Here is an 18,636-nt window from a genome sequence, read left to right as displayed (position 1 = left end):
GGGAATGCGTATAGGAGAGCGGTTGACCACGATAGGGAGAACACGTCTCTTGGTGGATAATGTTGGCTGCAAGTGAGAGGGCAGAAATTGTCTACTTTGCGATTCTGGGGTGACGCAAAGAGGTCTATTTGAGGATAACCCCATTGTAGGAAGATGGAGTTTGCTACTAAGGGGTTTAGAGACCACTCGTGCGGTTGAAAGTTGCGACTCAACTTGTCTGCCAACACGTTGTCCACTCCCGGCAAGTAGGTGGCCCTGAGGTACATTGAGAGGGAGAGGGCCTCTGCCCATATCTGTGCAGCTTCCTGACACAGAAGGTAGGATCCTGTCCCTCCCTGCTTGTTGATGTACCACATGGCCACCTGGTTGTCCGTCTGGATCAGGATGACTTGATTGGATAGGCGATCCTGAAATACTCTGAGAGCGTATCTTATTGCTCGAAGTTCCAGGAAATTTATTTGGTGTTTGACTTCCTCTGGAGACCAGGAACCTTGTGTCTGGAGATCGGCCATGTGGGCTCCCCACCTGAAGTTGGAAGCATTGGTGGTTAGAGTTATTTGAGGGCTTGGTGCCTGAAAGGGCAAGCCCTGTACCAGATTGATGTGATTCGTCCACCAGGCAATAGACAAACAGGGTGAGTCAGTGGCGCGGACAATGGTCAACAGGGGCTGAAGGGACTGTGTCCATTGCGACCTTAGAGTCCACTGCATGACTCTCATGGCCAGGCGGGCCATTGGTGTGACCTGAACTGAGGACACCATGTGTCCTAGAAGGATGAGAAAACGATGTGCAGTCGTTGAGTGTTGAGACTGCAGCTGTTGTGCCAGAGACACGAGGGTGAGGGCTCATTGTTGAGGCAGGAAAGCCTTTGCCTGTAAGGTGTCCAAGTCTGCCCCAATGAACGATAAGGTTTGAGATGGGACTAAGGAGGATTTGTCGTAATTGACGAGAAATCCGAGTGAAGTTAGAGTGTATAAGGTGAGATGTAGGGAGGACAAAGCGGATTGCTGAGTCGAAGCCCTGATTAACCAGTCGTCCAGATAGGGGTAGATGTGGACATCTTGAGTCCTGAGAAATGCTGCAACTACGACAAGGCATTTTGTGAATACTCGTGGTGCAGATGCTAGGCTGAATGGAAGCACTCGGTATTGATAGTGCTTGGGGCCTACAAGGAATCCCAGGAAATTGCGATGAGATGGAATTATCGCAATATGAGTGTATGCATCCTGAATGTCGAGAGAGCAGAGCCAGTCTCCTCTTTGAAGAAGAGGAAGCAGGAAACCCAAGGTTACCATCTTGAACTTTTCTCTCTGGAGGTACTTGTTGAGGGCTCGTAGATCCAAAATTGAACGAACGCCTCCTGATCTTTTGGGGATTAGAAAGTACCAAGAATAGAATCCAAGGCCTTGCTGAGGTGATGGTACTGGTTCTATTGCTCTGGACTGGAGTAGGAGGGAAGCCTCCTATTCCAGGAGCAATGAATGGTCGTATGTTCTCCACGTCATTAGAGGTGGGGAATCTGGTGGGATGGAGAGAAAGTTGAGATGATAGCCTTGAGCAATTATTGCTAGGACCCAGTGATCTGAGGTGATTGATTGCCATATGTTGTTGAAATGGCAGAAGTGGCCTCCCACTGGGACATTTGGTAATGGAATTTGGCTGCTGCTCTCTATGCGAAAGTCAAAAACCAGAAGCAGGACCCGGTTGGGGGGCTGTCTGTGGCTTCTGCTTTCGAGTTTGACGAGACTGTGATTTGAGGAATGGTCTCACAGAGCGGCATCTAGCTTCTGGCGGGTAGGACTTCTTTGGTCTATAAAAAGACTTTTTAGAGTCCTTCCAGAAAGGCTGTTTAGAAGGATAATCCGAAGGAAACAGAGAGAGCTGTCTGAGAGTCTCATGATGGTCCTTTAGTTCAGCCACTGTCTTTTGAATCTGCTCGCCAAAGAGATTGTCTCCTATGCAGGGGAGGTCGGACAACCACTCTTGCACTTCTGGACAAAGGTCTGAAGACTTAAGCCAAGCCCATCGTCTTGCTGAAATAGCAGCTGCAGACACTCTGGTTGCAGTGTCAAAGATATCGTAACATGATCTAATCTCATGTTAGCCTGCCTCCAAACCCTTATTAAGTAGGATGTGGAACTTTTCTGGAAGTGTTTGAGACATGGAGGTTGTCAAGTCTTGAAGTTGCTTAAAAATGACTCTATTATATTGGGTCATATATAGTTGGTAAGCAGCAATTCGGAGGATCAACATTGATCCTTGAAAGACTTGGCAACCAATGGTATCCAAAAACTTCTGTTCCTTGCCAGGGGGAAAGGAAGTATGAGTTTTGGACCTTTTTGCTTTCTTTTGTGCAGATTCAACCACCACAGATTGGTGATCCAATTGAGGCTTTTGAAAACCTGGAGCTGACTGCACCAAGTAGGTAGAGTCAGTTTTCCTGTGGACTGGTGCAATGGAGCCAGGGTGCTCCCAGTTCTTTTTGAGAAGGTCAAGAAGAACTTGATGGATGGGAATGGAGGTGATTTCCTTAGGCGCATCCAGGAATTGGAGCAACTCCATTATCTGATGTCTGTCGTCCTGTTCCGTTAGTAACTGGAAGGGGACCAATTCAGACATGTCTTTCACAAAGTTTATGAAAGAAAGGTCCTCTGGAGATGAACGCTTTCTACTTTCAGTAGGTGAAGGTGGTGAGGGTAAATCATCGGTGTCTGGTGAGGAATCATCAGTCCAGGTATCATAAGGATCCGCACCTGTGTCTCTAGGAGCTAGAGGGATGGGGTAGTTGGATACCTGAAGGTCCCGGTTTAGGCTCCGAAGGCATCGGAGGAATAACCGGAGGCACCGATGAAAGTAATGAAGGCCCCGGCGCAGGCATCGATGGATGGCTCGATGGTGCGGATGGGGGTATTGGTATCGATCTCGATGGCTGAGGCAGAATTCCCAAAGGAGGGATGCGGAACGGTGTTTCTCCTCCCGATGATAAAGTCAACGGGGAGGGCACCGGAGCCATCAGTGACCTGGGATCCAGCAGTGGAAAAGCGGCAATAAGCACTTCCATCCTCGATAGCAGCAGTGCCAATGCTGCTGGAATCGGGTCGGTGCTAGGTTCCACTATCGGTACCGATATCAGTGCTGGGGGAACCTTGAGTCGATGCATCACCTTGTCGATGGCCTCCTGAACCATCCGATCCAGTTCTTCTCGGAGACCTGGAGCAAGCAGCCCCGGCTCCGGAACAGAAGAAGGAGGCAGAGGCATAGCCGGAGGGACCACCGTTAAAGGCGGAGTCGCGGCTCCCGACGCCCTGTTGGGTGAGGATTGCGTCGGTGACCCGGCTGCCGAAAAGGTCGGTGCCTTTTCTGGACTGGGTTTCTTCGGTGACGGCTCAGATGATGGCGAGGTCAATGGTTTCGAATCGATGCCTCGATGGTCCGAGACTTTCGGTGCTGATGGTGATGTTTCTCCTTATGATCCCCTCGGTCCTGAGGGGGAGAAGAGGGTGTTGAAGGCCAGGAAGTGATCGACGTCAGGCTGTCACCGGTCGGTGGACGATGCTGGCGCGATGTTGACGGTATCGGTTCCGATGACATTGATGCAATGGACGGAGGCGGGGTTTGAGCATGGAAGAGAAGTCCCATCTTCTCATTCTGGCCTTGCGACCTTTTGGTGTAATTAGGGCACATTTGGTGCAGGTCAAGACATCGTCCTCTCGTCCAAGACAGATTACACAGACTTTATGCGGGTCTGTAATGGACATAAGAACATAAGAAATTGCCATGCTGGGTCAGACCAAGGGTCCATCAAGCCCAGCATCCTGTTTCCAACAGAGGCCAAAACCAGGCCACAAGAACCTGGCAATTACCCAAACACTAAGATCCCATGCTACTGATGCAATTAATAGAGTGGCTATTCCCTAAGTAAAATTGATTAATAGCCATTAATGGACTTCTCCTCCAAGAACTTATCCAAACCTTTTTAGAACCCAGCTACACTAACTGCACTAACCACATCCTCTGGCAACAAATTCCAGAGCTTTATTGTGCGTTGAGTGAAAAAGAATTTTCTCCGATTAGTCTTAAATGTGCTACTTGCTAGCTTCATGGAATGCCCCCTAGTTCTTCTATTATTCGAAAGTGAAAATAACCGAGTCACATCTACTCGTTCAAGACCTCTCATGATCTTAAAGACCTCTATCATATCCCACCTCAGCCATCTCTTCTCCAAGCTGAACAGCCCTAACCTCTTCAGCCTTTCCTCATAGGGAAGCTGTTCCATCCCCTTTATCATTTTGGTTGCCCTTCTCTGTACCTTCTCCATCGCAACTATATCTTTTTTGAGATGCGGTGACCAGAATTGTACACAGTATTCAAAGTGCGGTCTCACCATGGAGCGATATAGAGGCATTATGACATTTTCCGTTCTATTAACCATTCCCTTCTTAATAATTCCTAACATTCTATTTGCTTTTTTGACTGCTGCAGCACACTGAGCCGACAATTTTAAAGTATTATCCACTATGATGCCTAGATCTTTTTCCTGGGTGGTAGCTCCTAATATGGAACCTAACATCGTGTAACTACAGCAATGGTTATTTTTTCCTATATGCAACACCTTGCACTTGACAATAGAGATGTGAATCGGAACCGGAATCTGATCGGTTCGGGTTCAGATTCGAATCTTAAAATTTTTATCGTCTGGCTCGATTTTTTTTTGTTATCGGCTGTGCCAGATCCGATAACAAAAAAACCCTTCCCCACCCTCCCGAACCCCCCAAAAACGTTTTAAAATTACCTGGTGGTCCAGTGGGGGCGCGGGAAGCGATCTCCCGCTCTCGGGCCATCGGCTGTATTAATAAAAATGGCGCCGATAGCCCTTTGCCCTTACCATGTGACAGGGAAGCCGTGCCATTGGCCGGCCCCTGTCACATGGTAGGAGCACTGGATGGCCGGCGCCATCTTTAAAGATGGCGCCGGCCATCCATCCATCCCCATCCAGTGCTCCTATCATGTGACAGGGGCCGGCCAATGGCATGGCTTCCCTGTCACATGGTAAGGGCAAAGGGCCATCGTGCCATTTTTATTAGTGGCAGCCGATGGCCCGAGAGCGGGAGATTGCTCCCCGCACCCCCACTGGACCACCAGGTAATTTTAAAAGGTTTTGGGGGAGTCGGAAGGTGAGGGAGGCTAAGGGGTAAGTTTTAAAGGGTCGGGTGGGTTTTTTTTTTATCGGGCCATCGGCGCCATTTTTATTAGTGGCAGCCAAAATGGCACCGATGGCCCGAGAGCGGGAGATCGCGCCGGGACCCCCCCGCTGGACCACCAGTTAATTTAAAAAATTTTTGGGGGCTTCGGGAGGGTAAGGGATTCGTTTTAAAGAGTCGGGATGGGTTTAGGGGTTGTTTTGGTGTGCCGGTTTTCCCACCCTCCCCCCAAATAACTCCCGTACCCGATTAACGATTTTTCACAATAAATCGGGGGAATTTGTATTGTATCGCGCACTCTACGATTTTTGATGATTTAAAAAATATCAGACGATTTTTTAAATCGTCAAAAAACGATTCACATCCCTACTTGACAACATTAAATTTCATCTGCCATTTGGATGCCCAGTCTTCCAGTCTTGCAAGGTCATCCTGTAATGTATCACAGTCTGCTTGTGATTTAACTACTCTGAATAATTTTGTATCATCCGCAAATTTGATAATCTCACTCGTCGTATTCCTTTCCAGATCATTTATATATATATATTGAAAAGCACCGGTCCAAGTACAGATCCCTGAAGCACTCCACTGTTTACCCTTTTCCATGAAAGGACCTCGCCTCCTATCCCATGACATTTTAGTTTTCATAGAAGCCTCTCATGAGGGACTTTGTCAAACGCCTTCTGAAAATCCAAATACACTATATCTACTGGTTCACCTTTATCCACATGTTTATTAACTCCTTCAAAAAAATGAAGCAGATTTGTTAGGCAAGACTTCCCTTGGGTAAATCCACGTTGACTGTGTTCCATTAAATCATGTCTTTCTATATGCTCTACAATTTTGATCTTGATAATAGTTTCCACTATTTTTCCCGGCACTGAAGTCAGGCTCACTGGTCTATAGTTACCAGGATCGCCCCTGGAGCCTTTTTTAAATATTGGGGTTACTTTGGCCACCCTCCAGTCTTCAGGTACAATGGATGATTTTAATGATAGGTTACAAATTTTAACTAATAGATCAGAAATTTCATTTTTGAGTTCCTTCAGTACCCTAGGATGCATACCATCCGGTCCAAGTGATTTGCTACTCTTTAATTTGTCAATCTGGCCTACTACATCTTCCAGGTTCACAGTGATTTCGTTCATTTCGTCTGACTCATCACCGCTGAAAACCATCTCCGGAACTGGTATCTCCCCAACATCCTCATTAGTAAACACGGAAGCAAATAATTCATTTAGTCTTTCTACAATGGCCTTATCTTCCCTAAGAGCCCCTTTAACGCCTCGGTCATCTAATGGTCTGACTCCCTCACAGGTTTCTTGCTTTGGATATACTAAAAAAAAGTTTTTATTATGAGTTTTTTGCCTCTATGGCCAACTTAATTTCAAATTCTCTCTTCACCTGTCTTATCAATGTTTTACACTTAACTTGACAATGCTTATGTTTTATCCTATTTTCTTCAGATGGATCCTTCTTCCAAAAGTGCCACACTCCCACCAAGTTGATCCTCCCTATCCTTGCGATATAATTTGTAACCTGTTATAGCACTGTCCCATTGGTTACCCTCCTTCCACCAAGTCTCTGTGATGCCAATTATGTCAATCTTATCTTTTGCTGCTATACACTCTAACTCTCCCATCTTACTTCTTAGACTTCTGGCATTGGCATACAGACATTTCAAAGTGTGTTTTTTGTTTGTTTTAACAACCTGCTTTTCAGTTGTTTGGGATAATTTGGAAATCATTAGCTTTGGTGATTTTTTACATATAGGCATATGGACTATGTTTGCTTTTAATTGAACCTCTCTGTTGGGATACCCTAACTCTCCTGTTTCATTAGTATCCTTCAAGGATACATTTCTCCGAACCATGCACTGCTGAATGACTGTCGGCTTTCCCACTTGTTCTAGTTTAAAGGCTGCTCTATCTCCTTTTTGAAAGTTAGTGCCAGCAGCTTGGTTCCACTCTGGTTGAGGTGGAGCCCATCCTTTCGGAAAAGTCTCCCCTTTCCCCAAACGTTTCCCCAGTTCCTTACAAAGCTGAATCCCTCTTCCCTGCACCATCGTCTCATCCACGCATTGAAACACTGGAGCTCTGCCTGCCTCTGGGGACCTGCACGTGGAACAGGAAGCATTTCAGAGAATGCCACCCTGGAGGTTCTGGATTTCAGCTTCCTACCGAAAATCCTAAATTTGGCTTCCAGAACCTCTCTCCCACATTTTCCTATGTCGTTGGTGCCCACATGTACCACGACAGCTGGCTCCTCCCCAGCACTGTCTATAATCCTATCTAGGTGACGCGTGAGGTATGGAGGAATGAGGTTTTGAACGCCGTGCCTTCTTCTGGGCTGATTCAACAACCACAGAATGATGATCCAACTGTGAATTTTGGAAACCAGGAGCTGACTGCACAAGATAGGTGGCATCTGTCTTGTGGTTGGCAGGTGGGACTGAGCATGGGTACTCCCAGTTTCTCTTCAGGAGATCTAGCAGGATTTCATGAATAGGGATAGACATGATTTCCTTTGGAGCATCAAGAAACTGGAGTATCTCCAGCATCTTGTGCCTAGAGTCCTCTTCTGTCTGAAGTTGGAAAGGAATGGTTTCAGACATTTCCTTGAGGAAATTAATAAAAGACAAATCTTCTGGTGGAGAACGTCGTCTCTCATCAGGAGGAGAGGGCTCTGATGGAAGATCATCTGTATCCTGGAACTTCTCATCTGTCCAAGGATCATAGGGTTGATCTCCAGCACCTAGTGGATCTCCAGCAGGGAGAAAAGGTGCTAATCCTGAAAGACCAGGCCTAGGCATCTGTGGCATCGATGGGGGCACCGAGGGCATCGATGGGGGCTCTGAAGGATCTGGTGACATCGATGGATGAGTCGGTGGTAAAATCCCAGACAGTGAAATAGGTATCGGTGATTCCTCATCATCCAATGATAATGGAATCGATGTAGAAGGAACTGGAGCTTCTGGTGCTCTTGGTTCCATCAATGGCAGGGCACCGATCAACGCATCCAGTCTTCCCAGTAGCAGTGCGAGGGCTTCGGGAATCGGATCGGTGACCGGCTCAGGGACCGGTACCAGTGTTGATGGAGGCTGGAAGCCCTGAAGTGCTTTACCGATGGCTTCTTGGATCATCCAATCCAATTCCTCACGGAAGCCTGGGGCGTGGAACCCCGGCACCGGAGTAGGAGGCAGCACTGGTGTAGCCGGAGGGTCCACCGGTGAAGGTGGAATCGCGGATCCTGGCACCACTAAAGGTGGGGAACGCCTCGGTGACCCGGTCACAGAAGAGGATGGGGCCTTTTCTGTACGGTGCTTCTTTGTCGGTGGCTCTGTCGACACCGATGCCAAGGACTTGCCTGGATCAGCAGACTGAGCCTTCCGATGACGGTGTCGATGCTTTTCACGATGATCCCCTCAGTTCTTTTCTTGAGGAGGCGAGTAGGGAATCGACACCTTTGGAATCGTCGACATCGGTCGGGCAGCAGCGGGGTCCTGGTGCTGGCGAGAGGTCGATGGTACCGGCTCGGATGAAGTCAAAGCTATCGATGGAGTCAGGGTTTTTGCCTGAAAGAGAAACTCCATTTTCCCTAAACGAGCCTTACGACCCTTCGATGTCATTTGAGCACATTTGGTGCAAGTTAGGACATCGTGGTCGGACCCCAAACACATTACACAGACCCCGTGCGGGTCAGTGATGGACATTGTTCGAGTACAGTCGGGGCACCGACACAAACCCGACGCCATGACTCCGACAAAAATTTAGCCGCATTGCGGTCGTTGGCCAGTAGACCCCAAAGGGAAAACTCAATGAGAATCAACTGCAACAAGGGTAAAAGCTTACCTTTTGACCGCGGAGTATGGATATCGATAGGGGGACCCCATGGGGTAAAAATGTTTGAAATTTTTTGAAGAAGTTCCGTGAGGAAAATTCCTGTCAGGAATCTCAAGAGAGCTCCTTAACCTGCGTGGCTACTCCTGCGCGGAAAAAAGAAGACTGAAGGGGGACCCCTGCTGGATGCAGGGTTGGTGCTATGCTGGGCATGCCCAGTAGGTGCCAGTCAAAGTTCTAGAAACTTTGACAAAAGTGTTCTGTGATTGGGCTCCATCCTGATGATGTCACCCATATGTGAGGACTACCATCCTGCTTGTCCTGTGAGAAACCAAGGCATCCAAGTTAGAGTTTTTCAAAATCTCTAATTCCTCTGATGGCAATGGTTAAAGCTTTGCCATGGCTCTGCCTACATGTAAACCAGCTTCTGGTGAATCCCATTCAGCCATCACAAAAACTTGCACAGTCCTGTGAATGCTCTAACTAGTAAATGTCCTATCTAGTCTTCAAATACCCTCCAAAACTGGATCTTCTTCTACAGTTGGATCCAGCAGAGTATTTTTAATACCCAATTCTGAGATGGCCTGGGCAATAATGGAGAGAAGTTCTTTTCTCCTAAACATCCCAACAATTTAGGGATTGTCCCCCTCTGCTGGGGGAATTACCCTTCTTCTAGAGGCTCTCCTTCTGGATTATTGTGCCCTTCCAGAAGCTCCTCTACAGAATTTGCCCTGAATCTATAGAAAATCTGTCCAGAACCCCCTTCTGGATTTAACCTGAGCTTCTTTGTGAAATCTTGACCTAAAGTGCTCTTTTCTCCTGAGTCTACTGGAAAGGACTTGCCCTGTAGGATATCATACATTAAACAAAAGGCATCATGCATCAAAAGTATAAACTCGGGGGAAAAGGAGGTGGAGGAGGTCATAGACATCTAATCTATTGCCTATGCCCTTTTCCTTTTGAGGCTGAATAGTATTTCCCTCCACTGGGAAAAGATTTGGAGGTTCTCCAAAAGATTCCCTCATAGAGCCAATGCCTACCAGGGCAGACAAAATGTCTGCCACCATCATTTTAGCAAAGTCTTGAACACCCGAGGGACCTGTATCAGAGCAATGTCCACTGCAACTCATATCTGAGGACCCCATTTTGAAGAACTGTAAACCCCTCTTGGTTTTGAGGTCCCTAATACAGGGATAACAGCAGATGTCCCTGGAGCCACTGTATCCCAGCTTAATCTTTTCTCTTACTCTCACCATCAAAAATACCAGAGTAAGCCACCAAGGGGGCTGGGGTTCAATTGGCAGGGAGGAGAACAAGCCTCTGGGGCCCTAAGCTCCTGGGGATAGGTACATTGTATGATCTCTCACAACCAAACATTCTCTCTTTCACTTGTACTCATGTGGACACATCTCTCAATTCAACAAGCTGCTTCTTGAGGTGTAAAAGAGCAGGCAAAGGCTTGAAATGGTGTTAAAAGATTTGCTCACTGTAACTTAAAAATAAAGTCCCAACAAGAATGGCAAAATCATTAATAATAAAAAACAGGATGGCAACTCCAAGCACTATAGTCTCTATCCAGGTCAGCCTCTGAATCAGTGTCCCAATGTCCAAGTCTCTAGCCAGTGGAAAAAACGTCTCTCCAAAAGTAAGACAGGGAGCAGGTGATGAAAAAAAAACCTTCCTCCTTCAAAACAAGATGACAAAGAAACTTTTCCAGAAACTAAGGTCTTCTTTTCCTTATAGGTCACCACAGACCCCACTTTTGCTGGTCGCAGGACAAAGTGGCACCCCGGGTAACTGCAAATCTCACCTTGACTGGTGGCAAACAGCACCCAATCCTGTCCTCTCAGGCAGAGGGGTTCCCTCTTGAACTGGGAGCAGGTAAAAAAAAAACCACACCATCTCTCTTAAAAATCAAAATCCTTAGAACTCTCCTGGTGTATCCCACTGGTGCAGACCAGAGGGCCTACTGAGATCCATACTGAGCAGCATCTTCCACTTCCAACAAAAACTACATCCAACCACACCTTCCTCGTGCTCAACCCAACTTATAAAGGGGAGCTCAGCCAATCCCAAAACAAGGAGAAATGGCCAACCAGGTAAAGAGTCCATCAAGCTAGGTTGAGAGAACATTGCACAAATCTCATCTTTGAGTGAGTTTCCTCACTCTGAAGGTAATCAAATCTTCACAAGAGAGCACTGTTCTGTTCGTAAGTCTCATTTTGAATGTCAAAGTGGCCCCTAACCCCTACACTAATACTTAAACCTCACCTTGAGTTACTAGGTGGGCCTCCCATAGAGATATAAATACCTATCTAGTGTGCAGGCATTATGGCTAGTCAATCTCTCTCTCTCTCTCTCTCTCTCTCTCTCCCCTGATAGTAAACATGGTCCCCCCCAGCTTCCCATAGGTATTAGCATAAACTGCCTATTACCATCTATTGACTGCATTTTGATAAATCCAGGCCTTGGTTTGCAGCTGCATATTTGCCCAAATCTAGCTGGAAAACATTTGTTCAACTAGATTTAGAACACCTATTAGTGTGACTGGAGTTCTGTAGTTAAATGTAGCCAGTCAGTGCTGAAAATATGTAAATCTGCTCAGGGAATGTCTCTGGCCCTGTTCCTTTTGTGTGTGCAAATTTAGTTGGTCAGAGAGAGAAAATGTTTATCCAGTACGATTTATCCGGTTAAGTTCTGAAGTTAGCCAGATAAACCTTTGGAAAACTCACTACTATATTGTTTTAATAAGGATCAGATGATTTCCATGAGGCACATACCATGTTGGGATTCCCCAGTCCTTGCTACAGACAACCAAACTTCAGAGCACATGTTGCACAAGAAGTCAGAACAGGCTCTGTTCAACAGCAGGTTACTAGAAAAAATAATGGAAAGACGCATGAAAAAGAACAAAAAAAGAGACTGTCCTACATAAAATACAACCTATCTATGCATTTTCTATAAGTTTTTGCTTATTAAGGCAGTGATTCAAATGAATTCATCAAAAAAGAAAATAGCTTCATTTTTCTCCCATGGTGTGCAAAGCTAAAATCTATCACTGTCCACAGTGTGTTTTAGAAATCAAGACCAAGGCTCAAGACTGAAATAAACACATTCATTAACACATATAACTGTATCCCCGATTGTGTTGCTGACATCATCCAGAGCGCTTTTGTTTACCAAGTTTGAGTCCAGTGGGGGGTGGGAAGATAACTTCCTGGGCCCTTGACATGGTCAGTAGTCCAACAGTTTAAACACCCCACAATTCTGCTGGATAATTCTAAAAAGATATAGGAGAATCCACAAAAGGACCGAGGAGGAAGAAAGCAACAAAACAATCAGCCCATTCACCAACCATTCAGCAAGGGCAGAGTAGAAAAAAGAAACCAAACACAGTCCAAGTGGAACACCAAATGATGTTCAAAATAAAATATTTACATCAGTTTAAAAATAAGAATGCAGCCAAGTAAGGTAAAAATAAGAAACAGTATAAAAAAAGATAAGAATCAGAAAGATAATAGTTTCCTTGTCCATTGAGTTCCTCTTAGTTGGTCTTTGCACCTCTGCACCACCATCCATACTCAAAGGAGTAAATATTCAGCTAAGTGCTAGTTATGTTAGCTGAATACCCATATCTGGCTAACTTAACTAGAATATTCAAGTGCAGCCACACCACTGAATATACCCAGCTAAGTTACAGTTAGCCGGATATGTGGCATCCAGCTAACTTTAGACGTGCCCGTTGGCACGTCTAGAGTTAGCTACTGGCTAACTCAGCTCCTCCCCAGAACACCTACCTCCCGCCCCAGGAATGACCCAGCTTATCCAGCTAAATTCTAGATGGATAATTCGTTATCTGACTAGAATTTAGCTGGGTGAGCATCTTAAAAATGCAACTAAGCCATTTAGATGGATAACTTTCCCATTATCCGTCTAAATGGCTTTTGAATATGTACCCCAAAAGTCCTTCCCGATGCAAAACAGGGTAACTTGAATGGAACTCCAACCTAAACGAGGTAAAAAACAAACAAACTAGAAAAATCCTCAGATACAAAAAAACACAGTTCTTAAAGTGAAAATAGTTCTCAAAAATCCAAACAGAAACTTCAGACTCTAACCCACTTTCAGCAAAACTCCACTGAACTGGAAAGAATCTTTTATTCTTCTCACCCTTGTTTTTCCCTTGCAGCTTGGGCAAAAAGCTCAGTAACTCAACCCTTCTGGATCCCAGGGAGATGGCCTTTCTTCCAGACTGCTCAAAATCCAAAGTTCTCACTATAAAAATAATCCTTCTCTACTTGAGCAATCCCTCAGAAGATTGACCAAGATAAAAACTCAAACTCCTTCTCTTTCTGAACAATCCTCTAGGTACAAGGCAAAAAACAGTCAAAGCTCCACAGCACTGTTGAGCAGAGACCCATAAACAAATTCTCTCTCTTCTCGGTACTGCCTGAAGATTGAGTATGCTCCAGGGACCATTTATAGCTCACAGAAGACTCCCACAAAAATATGATGTTAAAGCTAGAGGTGTTGCACATAAGGTGAGAGTCAGCTTCTTTTGCCGTGACTATGCCTTAAGGCTTGTGGGACAGCGGGTGAGCGAGTCTTAGCACGGGCCAGACTACAACAGAGTCCAAAAGTCTAGATCTAGCCAAAGTTGGCGCTGAAGACTTGACAGAGCAAGGCTGAAGCTGAAGACTTGAGAAGGCTAAAGCTAAGGCTGACAACTTGGCATGGACTGCAGACTGAAGCGGAACTGAAGAATGGAAGAGGCTAAAGACTGAAGTGGAGCTGAAGATTGGAACAGGCTGAAGGCTGAAGTGGAGCTGAAGATTGGAACAGGTAGACTGCTTGAGCAAGACTGAAACAGGAACCAGGATGAGACAGGAACCTGGAGACTTTGCTGAGGCAACACTGAAGTAGCTGAACAGCCCTTTATAGGCAAGTGACAATGACATCATCAAAATGCGCCACAGGCTTTTCCCACCATGGGCCACTCTTCCTGGACTCCTACACCTTACGCTGACTTTGAGGATGTATACTCCAAGTAGCAAGCGGATATCCTTTGAACTCCTACCAGGCACCATGCCTCCCAAAGGAAGAACCTATCCACTCTCGCTTCCTGAGACCCAGGCCACGTCGGCCTACATCAAGGAAAACCTGTCCAAAGGCTTCATCAGGCCGTCCACGTCCCCGGAAGGGGTCGGATTCTTCTTTGTAAAGAAGGACGGTTCATTATGACCCTGTATCGATTACCATGGCCTGAACACTGTCACTCACAAGGATCGTTATCCACTTTCACTCATCAATGAGTTGTTCGATCAGCTCCAAGGAGCCCGGATATTCACCAAGTTAGACCTATGCGGGGCCTACAACTTAGTACGTATTCAACCAGAAGATATTTGGAAGACAGCGTTTAACATGAGAGATGGACACTACGAGTATGTAGTCATGCCCTTTAGGCTATGTAATGCCCCACCTATTTTCCAGAGGATGATGAACGAGATCCTCCGAGATCTCTTATACTCCTTTGACGTAGTCTACCTGGACGACATCTTAATATTTTCAAAAGACTTGGAGTCTCACCGTCCAGACTGTTCTCCAGTGACTGAGAGATCACCATCTCTACGCCAAACTTGAAAAATGTTTCTTTGAGAGGTCTCATCTTCCGTTCCTGGGCTACATAATCTCCAATCAAGGATTTAATATGGACCCGGAGAAAACTCCAAGGAATCCGAGACTGGCCCCAGCCAGCCAGTCTCTGAGCCTTGCAAAGGTTCCTGGGATTCATGAACTATTATCGCCACTTTATTGCTGATTACTTCACCTTAGTGGCTCCACTCACCGCCATGACCAGGAAAGGCTGTAACCTCCGAGAGTGGAGTCCTAAAGCTCAAGCTGCCTTCCAGACTCTCAAGGAGGCATTCCATACTGGCCCTTGTCTCCGTCACCCGGACCCGAACCGCCCCTTTGTGGTAGAAGTTGATGCATCCGCCATTGGCGCAGGGGCAGTCCTGAGTCAGTATTCCTCGAAGGGAGTCTTAATCCCGTGCTCCTTTTATTCCCATAAGTTTTCACCAGCAGATTGCAATTACACCATTGGGGACCGCGAACTTCTGGCCGTGAAGCTGGCCCTCCAACAATGGCAACCCTGGCTCAAGGGGGCCCAACCCAAGTTTACCATCTACACTGACTATAAAAACCTGGAGCACCTCAAGGAGGCCCAGTTATTGAATGTATGGCAGGCCCGTTGGGCCCTTTTCTTCTCCTGGTTCAACTTTGAATTGCGCTACTAACAGCTACAAAGAACCTTCACACAGACACCCTTTTGCGCTAAGTGGAGCCTGAGGATACACCTGACAGGTTGCTCCATATTATCGACCCTGCTTGCATCTTCCTTGCTGCCACGAATACCGTTCCACCTGGTAAGACCGTGATCCCTCACCATCTTCAAGAACAAGTCTTGCACTGGGCTCACGACTCCCTGCTTGCCGGACATCCTGGCTGGGCTCGAACCTTAGAGATGCTACGCAGACACTACTGGTGGCCCAGTAGGGTAAAAGACTCTCGCGACTATGTCGATTCTTGCCATGTATGTGCTCAGCAGAAGACGCCCATTGGACATCCATGGGGTCTTCTCCAGCCTCTTCCAGCACCCACAGAACCTTGGACCAACCTTTCTATGGACTTCATTGTCAAACTACCTCCTTCTAAGGGGAATACAGTAATCTGGGTTGTTATAGACCGCTTCTCAAAAATGGCCCACTTCATCCCATTACCTGGTCTGCCTTCCTCTCCTGAATTGGGGCGTCTCTTCCTGACCCACATTTTTCATCTCCACGGACTCCCTCAGGAGATTGTTTCAGACCGCGGCCCCCAATTTGCCGCTAAGTACTGGAGGTCTTTATGCCAAAAATTAAACATCACCCTCAATTTGACATTAGCCTATCACTCCCAGGCAAATGGACAGGCCGAGTGCATGTCCCTTAAGACATTCCTCCGGTCTTTCAGAAATGACCAGCAAGACAATTGGTCGGATCTCCTTCCGTGAGCAGAGTTCGCCCACAACACCCATGTTGCAACCACCACCGGGAGCTCACCCTTTCACGTAGTATACGGCCGTCAGCCTCGACTGCCACTTCCTATACCTCTGAGTGTTCCATCTCCAGCAGCCCAAGCTACGGCCCAGTCTATCCAGCAGCTTTGGCAACAAGTTACCCGGAGACTGGGTCAGGCGGCTGAACGTGCCTCAAAGATTACTGATGCCCATTGCCGTGCTGCCCCCATCTTCCTTCCGAGCCAGGTGTGGCTCAGCACAAAACATAAACGCCTCCGGATTCCATCTCAATGCCTAGGACCCAAGTATGTGGGTCCTTTTCTCGTCATCCATCGTGTCAGAGCAGTCACCTACCAACTTTGACTTTCACCGAGCTTGGGAATCCACAATACGTTTCAAGTGTCAATCCTCAAGCCCCTCGTGCTTTTGTGGCCCTCCAGATGTCCACCAGTTCCACCTCAAGTTGCCGCCGAACCCGATGCCATCCAGCAGGTAAGGGAGGTCCTCGACATCCGTCGACGTCGAGGCAGATGGGAGTACCTCCTAGCCTGGGAAGGGTTTGGGGCTGAAAAGAATTTGTGAGAGCCATCCCACCACATCCTAGATAAGGACCAGTTGAGAGCCTTCCACCAGGCTCATCCCAACAAGCCCCGACCAAGAAGGGGGAGGCCTAGAGGGAGGAGTACTGTTGCACGTCCTGTCTGCGCTAGGCCCGCGCCTGCTCACTTTGCTCCTGCACTAGCGGGTCCCGGGCCATCCTCTCCCGCTGCCACTGCCAGCACCGCCCGTCCATGGCGTCCCGCGGTGGTGTCTCTTAGGCCCTCCATATCAGGCCTAGCTCCAAGCAGGAGCGCGGCGTCTTCTCTGGCGCTGGCCCCACCCCTAGGCGCATGCGCGGACCGCCCGGCCCTTTAAGGGGCCAAGGGCGGGAACCAGCTCCACGGTGCAGCCCGATGACGTCAGCTAACCTCGGAATATAAGCGGGGCCCTGTGCCCCAGGACCTCGCCTTGGCAAATGCGTCTACACCTCGGTGTCTCGAGTTTGCTGCGTTCCTGAGTGTTCCTGCTTGTCTTCATGTTCCTGCTTCTTCCTGTGTTCCAGCCTGTTCCAGTGTTCCTGCATCTCCTTGTGTTCCAGTGTTCCTGCCTTTCCTGTGTACCGGTGTTCCTGCGTCCTGTGGTCCTCCCTGTGTCCCTACCCAGGTAGTACCTTCTCGGACTGATCTCTTGGTACTGACCTCATCCTGCCTGACTACTCTCTTCTTCTGTCGCCTGGAACTGACCACTGCCTACCTGACTACTCTCTTCATCTGCCACCTGGAACTGACCACTGCCTGCTTGACTACACTCTATGTCTGCTGCCTAGAACCAACCTCTGCCTGCTTGATCACTGACCTCCGGAACCTGATCCTTGCTTTGGCTGACCACCCTTGGACTGATAACCTGGCTTTGACCCTTGCGCTACATTTTGAGACTCTCTTCACTGTTCCTGAGACCGCCAGGTCCACCTGCCTTGAACATAAGAACATAAGAAGAACATAAAAAAATGCCATACTGGGTCAGACCAAGGGTCCATCAAGTCCAGCATCCTGTTTCCAACAGTGGCCAATCCAGGCCATAAGAACCTGGCAAGTACCCAAAAACTAAGTCTATTCCATGTTATCATTGCTAATGGCAGTGGCTATTCTCTAAGTGAACTTAATAGCAGGTAATGGACTTCTCCTCCAAGAACTTGTCCAATCCTTTTTTAAACACAGCTATACTAACTGCACTAACCACATCCTCTGGCAACAAATTCCAGAGTTTAATTGTGCGTTGATTAAAAAAGAACTTTCTCCGATTAGTTTTAAATGTGCCCCATGCTAACTTCATGGAGTGCCCCCTAGTCTTTCTATTATCCGAAAGAGTAAATAACCGATTCACATCTACCCGTTCTAGACCTCTCATGATTTTAAACATCTCTATCATATCCCCCCTTAGCCATCTCTTCTCCAAGCTGAAACGTTCTAACCTCTTTAGTCTTTCCTCATAGGGGAGCTGTTCCATTCCCCTTATCATTTTGGTAGTCCTTCTCTGTACCTTCTCCATCGCAATTATATCTTTTTTGAGAGTGTCAGCTCATTGGCGAGCATCTAGGACTAACTAAGGCTGCATTAACTATTTGAGGGTAAAACAATTATCTACATGACTATCCTATGGCTTGGGTATCTATCCCCTAGGCCAGGGGTCCCCAACCACCGGTCCGCGGACCGGGACCGGGCCATGGGAGTTTTTTGCCGGTCCGCAGCGCCGCTCCCGGTCTCTCCCGCTGCTCTTCTTTCCCTGCTGCCGTTGCCGCTGGGCTATCAGCAAGTTCAAGCCCAGCGGGAACAGCAGCGGTGCAAAAAAAAAAAAAAAAAGCTGTGGCATCCGCGGCTGGCCTTTTCTTCTTCCCGCCCGCCCCCCCCCCCCCCCCCCGTTCCTCTGACCCGGAACAGGAAGTGAATCGCGGAGCGCGGGAAGGAGAAAGAGCCGTGCTGCATGACAAAATAGCAGCGGC

At 47.5% G+C, this 18,636-nt stretch overlaps 1 protein-coding gene across 1 annotated transcript in view; it reads right to left on the bottom strand.

Moving 5' to 3' along the window:
• MEI1 (meiotic double-stranded break formation protein 1) overlaps window positions 1-18,636 on the bottom strand; it is an 888,987-nt gene that overhangs the window by 225,865 nt on the left and 644,486 nt on the right. The gene's annotated exons all lie outside the window — the stretch shown is intronic.

This window comes from Rhinatrema bivittatum, chromosome 2 (assembly GCF_901001135.1).
Source record: "Rhinatrema bivittatum chromosome 2, aRhiBiv1.1, whole genome shotgun sequence".
Lineage (NCBI taxonomy): Eukaryota > Metazoa > Chordata > Amphibia > Gymnophiona > Rhinatrematidae > Rhinatrema > Rhinatrema bivittatum.
Note: the sequence above shows the minus strand (reverse complement) of the source record. Positions and strands in the feature narration are given on the sequence as shown.